The sequence below is a fragment of the Diplotaxodon limnothrissa genome, linkage group LG3 (genome assembly GCF_057381915.1).
Source record: "Diplotaxodon limnothrissa isolate DT_005_m linkage group LG3, D_limnothrissa_male_GT1.1, whole genome shotgun sequence".
Lineage (NCBI taxonomy): Eukaryota > Metazoa > Chordata > Actinopteri > Cichliformes > Cichlidae > Diplotaxodon > Diplotaxodon limnothrissa.
This window is the reverse complement of record NC_140598.1, coordinates 960,229-969,068: the sequence shown is the minus strand read 5'-3', so window position 1 is coordinate 969,068 and position 8,840 is coordinate 960,229.

Sequence of the window (8,840 nt, the reverse complement as noted above, 5' to 3'; positions counted from 1 at the left end):
GGTAATGGAAATGAGCAGTTTAGCTCAAATCTGGCAGGTTTCCATCTTCTGTTTTTATCCTGATGTCCATGAACATGAACACTGTCCCTGTCAAATAAATCCCGAAAAAAAAAAGATACAAAGATCAGATTTACTGAGCATCATCAGCGTGTCAGCAGCTAACTGCATCTTCAAATAAATAAATGTTTCTAATGAGTGGTGATAAGAGGAGATATGGTGAGCAAGTGACATGAAACTTTAAAAACTGACTTCCTTCACTTTTCCTTCCAGTGTTAAAAAACTTCCATGTAATGATTTGGTGGAAAAATGAGACATTTGACATTTGTTTGAATTTCAGACTTTTAACTGAGCGGCAATAAGTAAGCAAATAGAGCAAATTAATGCTGATGTTTATCAAATGTGAAGTGGAGTTTTCATCTTCTTTTGCTGCTGGTTCAGCAAATTTTGGTCAAAGAGTTACAAAACCTGCAGCATCAGAATCTGTGAGATGTCGGCTTTCAGCCCCGACGGCGTGTCCATGGCGTTAGGTTAGGTGACCAATACGCACTTTATGTTTACATGTGTGCAGAAACCAGTTACCTCCTTTCATTTGCTGTTTGTGGTGGTGGTGTGGAAATAATTTTGTGAGCTTTAAGGTGAGATTCTCAAGTTTCTGGCAAAAATTTTGTTTTCAAGCTAAAATCGATTTCCGTCCATCCTCTTCAGGGTGACAGGGGGGCTGGAGCCTATCCCAGCTGTCTTAGGGGAAGAGGCAGAGTACACCCTGTACAGTTCCAGTCTGTCGCAGAGCTAACACATAGACAACCATTCACACCAGAGTTTCCAATTACCTAGTCCCACTAACTGAATGTCTTTCAACTGTTGGGAGGAAGCTGAAGTACCTGTAGAGACCCCAACTCCACACAGAAAGACCCTGACGGAGGAAATCAGGACATTCTTGCTGTGAGTGTGTGAGGCAACAGTGCTAACCACCGAACCACCTGAAAATTCATTTTTCAAAAACTCACCCCTATTTATTAGTTCTGGATAATCCAAAATATCTAGAACTAGTAACCATCTTTATTCCATGGGCTAAAATAAGAGCAAACATCTTTAGTCATCTTTAGTAGTCATCTTTGACATTTCTTAGGTTTAGGAATCAGGTTTACCCTTGATTTATGATGGTGGGTAGCTGTTAATTTTCTTAACCTTTTGTGAAGACTTAATTAAGAAAATGCGACAGCTCATTGGAGCCCCAAAGAGCCCGGGCGGTCATGCAATTTTTGAATTTTACCAACACGCCGCCCTGTTTCCCTTGCCTTCTGTGGCATTTCCTCCTGGAGAAAGGTGGATCACAGCAGAGGAACAATGGAAGTCATACACCAGAAGAGTAGAGACATTTTTGAAGAAATTACATGTAAACAAAGCTACCACAAACAAAACAGGTAACAGCTGACGGCAAGCCATCTTGACACACCAAATCATATAAAGGAAAACAAAAAACAAACAAACACTGGTATCAGATGCAGGTTTTATTTTCTCTGCTACTGGAGAAGGCCTCTGTCTGGAAGATCTTCTCTGTCCAGACACAACTTGAATTCTGTTGTGGCATCAACTTTTGTTTAAGGAAACTCTTACATCTTCCATGTTAAAAAAAGAAAAACAAAGGTAGAAAACATCATAAACATGATTATCAAATCTGAAACAATCATGTTCAGATTAACCCTTTAGAGCCGGTCGGAGCGGACACGCTCTGTTTTGCACAACTATTTTTAAATCCCAGTAGCTCTGCAACCACGTAAGCTAGCGCAATAATTTTTTTGCATATGAAATATTATATAGTGATGTGTCCTGTGTGTCGAAGCGTCGAATCGTGTGTCGGGTAATCTCGGGGGCGTTTTTGTGAAGCGCGTATCGAGGCTCGCTTTGATTACGTATGCAGTGACGCTCGAGGCCTCGCGGGCAGTCCGTACCACGTGACTGATTCAGGGACTGGTTCACCGGTTCGCGCCAGATTCAAAATAAATTGGGCAGAAAAACAGCTGATTCCCCATCACACCGTGTTGTGGAATTGGATTATGTTAGCAGAGCTGCTCTTTACAGCATTATGGCATAATAATTGTAAGGAAGAATAAAAGGTTGACACACATATCTCATTCCTGACGGAGGACTCTACCACAACCCTTCTCCAGTCCACTCACAGAGGCGTTGCATGGTAAGACATGGATAGGATATGGGCGGGGCCTTTTACCGTCATTTTATTACGATGCAAAGTACAAACACCTGTGGACACACAATCCGACACCCCCACTTGTACACAGGTTGGGAAGAACAATCCTCCGAAAAAAAACATCTTACATTCCAAACACAAATACAGAGAATTTTTCTAACTTAGACTTTGAAACTGGTTTCGTCATCATATCTGCTACCATTGACTCAGTTGGACAGTAATCAATGAGCACTTTCCTTTCATGTACAGCTGACCTTATAAAATGATATTTCACATCAATGTGTTTACATCTTTGTCTGTTCACTGGACTTTTTGACAAAGCGATTGTTCCCTGATTGTCCTCCAATATCATAGGTGTTTCATACTTAAACTCCTCAAGATCTTGAATCAAATAAGTCAAATACATACATTCCTGAATTGTCGCTGCTAATGCCATGTATTCGGCTTCACAAGTTGATAGTGCTGTAGTTGTCTGCTTTTTGGTTTTCCATGATATCAAAGGACCATTTTCATTTAGGCTTACACAATAACCTGTCATACTGCGTCTATCAGAAACATCGGATGCCCAATCTGCATCACTGTATGCTTGTAGACCCAGTTTTCCACTTGAACATTTCCTAAAACACAGTTCTTTTCCTCGACTACCTTTTAAATACCTCAAAACATGTTTCACTGCTGTCCAATCATCAGCAGTTGGCGCATTGAAATGTTGTGACAGTTTGCTGACAACATAGCTTAAATCAGGTCGCGTACAATAGCTCAGATAAATAAGACAACCTACCGCTTCACGATATCTCCTCACATCTGGTAATGTCTCGGATTTATCAGAATGAGCCCATTTCTGTTCACAAGGTGTTAACCTTGGCTTACAGTTTTGCATGTTAAATCTCTCTAAAATGTTCTCAATATATATTTTCTGTGACATTTTGACACATTCTTTTTCTTGAAGAAAATCTATTCCTAGGAAATGGTTAAGCTTCCCCAGATCTTTCATTTGGAATTTAGAAGAGAGCATTTCTTTCACGCCTGAAAGCACATTTTCATTATTAGCTGCAATGAGTAAATCATCCACCCACACTATGATGATTACCTTTTCACTTTCAGTCTCTTTTGAATACACGCAATGATCAGCAATATTTTGTCTAAATCCACAACTGCTTAAATAGTCATGTAAGGTTTGGTTCCAGTTACGACCCGATTGCTTCAGCCCATAAAGTGATTTCTTTAGTCTGTACACCAGTTTATTAGTCTCACTTGATTCTGTCTCAAAACCTTCTGGTTGTTGTATATATATTTCTTCATTTATTGGTGCGTGTAGATAGGCGGTTTTGACATCCATCTGGTGAACCAACATATCATCTTGAATCACTTTCTGCATCAAAACTCTCACACTCGATAAGTTAGCAGTCGGTGAAAAAGTCTCCTCATAATCAACTCCTTTTGTTTGACTAAACCCTTTAGCCACAAATCGAGCTTTATATCTGTCTGATCCATCTGAGTTCTTTTTAACGGCATAGACCCATTTACCCCCCACTGCTTTCTTACCCTCTGGTAAAGTGGTTAAAGTAAATGTGTCATTCTCCTTAAGGGATTGAATTTCTTCATTCCTCGCCCTTTCCCATTCTTTTGACTCACTTGACACAATAGCTTCACTAAATGATGTGGGTATTTCACACAACAATCTGTAGCAATAATCGACACTAGTTTGCATCTGTTCATTTTCACACTCTTTCACATCCGTGATATAGTCACTCAAATAATCAGGTCTCTTTCTGATTCTGGATGGATAACGTGTAGCTCCAGCATCTACTTTATCATCAGTTTTAACCTCGGACTCAGTTTGACTGCTTTCACTACCATCTGGAATATCCTCATCCTTCGTCTGTTTGGGTTCACCATCTTTTCTGGATTCATAAACCTCATCTTCATACATCTGATCACTCTGTGTTTGTTGATCCATTGTCGCAGGATTTAGTATTTTTATCAATCTGTGCTTCTCAACCTTCCCGGCCTTTGGGAAATAGATCAAATATGCTGGACTATTTTTGTCATATCCCAAGAAAACACTTTTGTCACATCTTGGATCCAGCTTTCCCCTATTTTGTTTACAAGCATAGCACAATGATCCAAATTTTTTCATTCTAGAAAGATCAGGTCTTTTTCCAGTTAACATCTTATACGCTGTCTGACCTGTACGTTTGTTAAAACATCGGTTCCGAATCACTCCCGCGGTTTGTACTGCATATGGCCATAAAGACTTTGGCAATTCGCTCTCAACTAACATGCATCTCGCCATGTCGAAAAGTGTACGCCAGTTCCTCTCTGCTGTTCCGTTTTGATGAGGCGAATATGGCGCCGAAGTTTCCTGCCTAATGCCGTGTCTACTTAATAAATCTCTGAACTGTCTGCTTGTAAATTCAGTTCCATTATCAGAACGAATGCACTTGATTTTCCCATATGACGCCACCTCTGCAATAAATCTTTCAGTTGCTTGAGTTGTATCACTTTTGTGTTTCGGATTATATACAAATGTTGCACCTGAATAATCATCAACAAACGACAGAACATACTTAAACCCTTCTTTAGAGTTTGGCGTAATCGGACCAGCTAAATCCGTATGTACCAACTCTAATGCTGCCCTGGCCTTTTCATCTGGTTCTCGATTCCTAGTTTGGATAAACTTCCCTTGTATACAGGCTTCACATTGCATATTTTTGTTGATTTTACCCTTAATGTCCATTCCATCGACGACATTTTGCAAATTTTGAACATCCTCATAATTACAGTGTCCTAGAATTTCATGCCTCGTTTGCATATCAAAACATCCATTACATTTCTCTTCAAACTCTTGCACAGTGTTTATAAAGAACAGTCTCTCATGTTCACATATAGGGAATTTTGTTCCATCAACATGTTTAAGAAAACTGTCCCCGTGTTTGAAAACCACAGTGGCTCCGTTACTAGTAGCTGCTTTTACTGAAAAAATGTCCTGTGGAAACGATGGAATGTAGAGTGCTTGTTTCAATGTTACCTTGTGACTGCGTCCTTTACTGTCAATCATACTTATCTCAGCATCTCCTCGCCGCTTTGCAGCTCCTCTGCTCTGCCTCCCGTCAGCCAACTCTACACAATGAGCCTCGGGTCGAAATGTGTCATCAAAAGTCTTAAAACTCTCGATCTTCGTAAAGATATGTGACGTCGCTCCCGTATCCACCAGTAGCTGGTTATCCAGCATCTCTTGGCCGCCGTCTGGGACCCTCTGGGGTTTGGAGCCCGTCTTGAACGCGTAGTCCTTCTTTACAACCCCTCTCGCTTCATCCCGTATTAGCTTCCTTCTACAGGTCGCATCTTTGTGTGTACTACTCCGGCAAAAACGGCACCATACTCTGGATCGGCACGTTCTTGCAGTGTGTCCCTTTAGTCCACATTTAAAACACACAATCTCATTATTATTTGATCTTCGGTCATCTGCTCGCCATGTAGTAGGATCCTGGTCTAATTGCACTTTTGTCCTCATTACGTTGTCATCCGTCACAGCTGCACGCATTCTCTCGGTTTCTTCATAACTTCTGAGTTTTACTTTAAACTCTGAAAATGTGGTTTTTGCTTCGCTCTGTGTAACGTGCACAATCAGAGGTTTAAACGTCTCTGGTAGACCTTTCATTACCATTGCGATCAGAAGTCCATCAGTTAATGACTCGCCCGCATTTTTTAACGCTGTGATAAGTGCTTCTGCTCGGATAATATAGTCCGTCACACCTTCATCCTTTTCATTTGTGAGAGAAGTAAGTTCGGTGTACAGACTTATGATCCTCGGCTTGCCCACTCCTGCATAATGACCTCTCAAAATTTTTAGGGCTTTCCGTCCGTCATCCACTGCATCTCTCATAACTAACGATAAACTTTTGTCATCTAGAAATTGTATCAACTCTGCATATGCTTCTGCATTTTTGTCATCATCTTCACCATCGGCTTCTTCATCACCCTCAGCCTTCAAGATGACATCTTTCAAACCTTGTAGCCTGAGATGACCAAGGAACTTCGTTTCCCATATCTCATATTTCCTTTCATCTCCATCAAAATGCAAACGGGAATATCGACTGCCCGACTCTGCCGTGCGTCTGCTCATGATGCACAAAAACGCTTACTCACTCAATCGTGCCAAACTTTTAACACCTGCCGGTAACTCGCGGTTTCAGGAAACGCTGCCCTTCCTTTGGCAGTTCCAGGATCTCTTTCCTGCTGCTCTGGGCCCATAACCTGTTAGCAGAGCTGCTCTTTACAGCATTATGGCATAATAATTGTAAGGAAGAATAAAAGGTTGACACACATATCTCATTCCTGACGGAGGACTCTACCACAACCCTTCTCCAGTCCACTCACAGAGGCGTTGCATGGTAAGACATGGATAGGATATGGGCGGGGCCTTTTACCGTCATTTTATTACGATGCAAAGTACAAACACCTGTGGACACACAATCCAACAGATTACGTACGTGTTACATAGTTGAGCATTTCTTCTTCGATGGAACCAGCAAGGAAGAGATGTTTTTTTTAATTTTGTCTCTCCTAATAAAGTATGCACACAGTAATAAATATCACAAATGATAAGCGCCATAATATAAATAAACAACACTACACATCCTATAATCTGATTTCTGTCTTTTAGTTTATTAAAAAGTGAAGCACCAAACACTAGTTTGTGTCATTATCCAGATGTACATAAGCATGATTACACAGTTACTAGGAGCGGGTTTTGATTATCGATTAAAATCGATTCTAGCTTGGATAACGTGATATCGATTCATTAAAATGCTGAATCGATTCTTAATATAAATATTACTACATTTCAACCACCACCAAACAGCTAAAACAGTAAATGAGAGCAGGTACATGATTCTGCATAAAGCCGTAAACACAAGGCCGCTGACGGATCAGAATCAGTGAGATGTCGCCTTTCTCACCAGAAAGCACGGACACGGTCGGGGCTGAAAGCCGACAGCTCACTGATTCTGATCCGTCTTTGTGCTTTGTGTTTACGCCTTTTTTGCGCTGATTCTGAAGCTGCAGGTTTTATTTCTCTTCAAACAATATTGACCGAACCAGCAGCAAAAGAAGATCCAAACCATGCTTCACATAAACATCGTCATGGATTTCCTCTGACTTTTGCTGTTTTGCTTTCACCAGGACATAATAACACTTCATGCACAGCTATCTCTCTTTCACACACAAACACACACACACATACACACACACACACACACACACACACACACACACACACACAGTATAGTTCAAGAACAGTTTCCCGTCTAAAAATCTGTTTTCTGCATTATTCGCTTGTTTGTTACGCATAAGACCTCCGTTGTTTGTCAGCCGCTGTTTTTCCCATTTAAATACTTCCGAAAAGGAAACCTAATTTCTGCCGTTCAATAAGCTACTAAAATAATTGAAACTTTTTAACATTATGCAAAATTGCAAAACGCTAAGGTGTGTCTCTAATAAAACCTCTATTTGCTCTGCTTCACTTCAGCAGCATCAGGTAATGTTCATTTGTTGATTGATGGTTTTCTTTCGGTTTTGATCTACTGCTGAATATTTTTTTTATAATCGTTTTTCTGTTTTAGCCTCAGCTACATTGACACAAAGGCATCTGCTGTGATGCTCACACATTGGATAAAGTCTCGAAAGTGTCAGCTTCCTTTTTATAGTTATACAAATATGCAAATGTACAGATCTATGATCTGAATTATACTACTGACTGACTGTCTGAGGCTGACAGTTACACATTCATACCAAAACTCTGTCCTGATACTTCCCACTTTCTCTTTTGTATCACACATACTGAGACAATATTCGGGATAAATAACCAAGAAAACAATTTATTTATTCAGTTTAGAGTTTACACATCATTATAATCACAGAGCCCGCTTCACTTGAATTGTCCACTTGATGGCGCAGTAGAGCAAATGAATCATCACAATGCTTCGAACCATGAGTCGACCAATTGGGTGGAAAGCTTCAGTTCATCATGAGGCTTCATCTCACCATCACTAATATTATATTATATATTATATATATTGTGCCATCAGCTTGTCCTCGATCACGGTTTCCTTCCACATATATCTTTGCAAAAACTGCATAAAAAGCGCTTGCAGCAACGAAAACATAATATTCCAGAAACACGCTTTGCCGATCCGATCAGCTGTTCATAACACTTCCTACATTGGAACAGATGTCAGCGCGAACTTTTGCATGTCCGCCATTACCTGCCCGAAACCGGAAGTGATGTCATTTTCGCGGAAATGTAGTTTTTTTTTTTTTTTTTTTTACCATCGTGGCCTTATGAGCCTATACTGGTGTTTTTAAAAGTTATCTTTGACTTTATGCCTTTCTGTGTCGTTTCTGGGATGCTTAGGACTCATATTGCACTGCTGGAAATAGTTTATTTTGATGCATATGCTGCTTTTTTGCAAATTTGCAGTATAATATTTCTTTTCGTTTTTCCTGCAGTGTATAAAAATTGGTGTATTTCAAAAATAAAACTATGAAGACACTCAAAATAAATTTCCTGTGGTGGGAAATTATTTTGTGCAACGTTTTTGTATTTACAGTTTTGAGGGATAAGCCT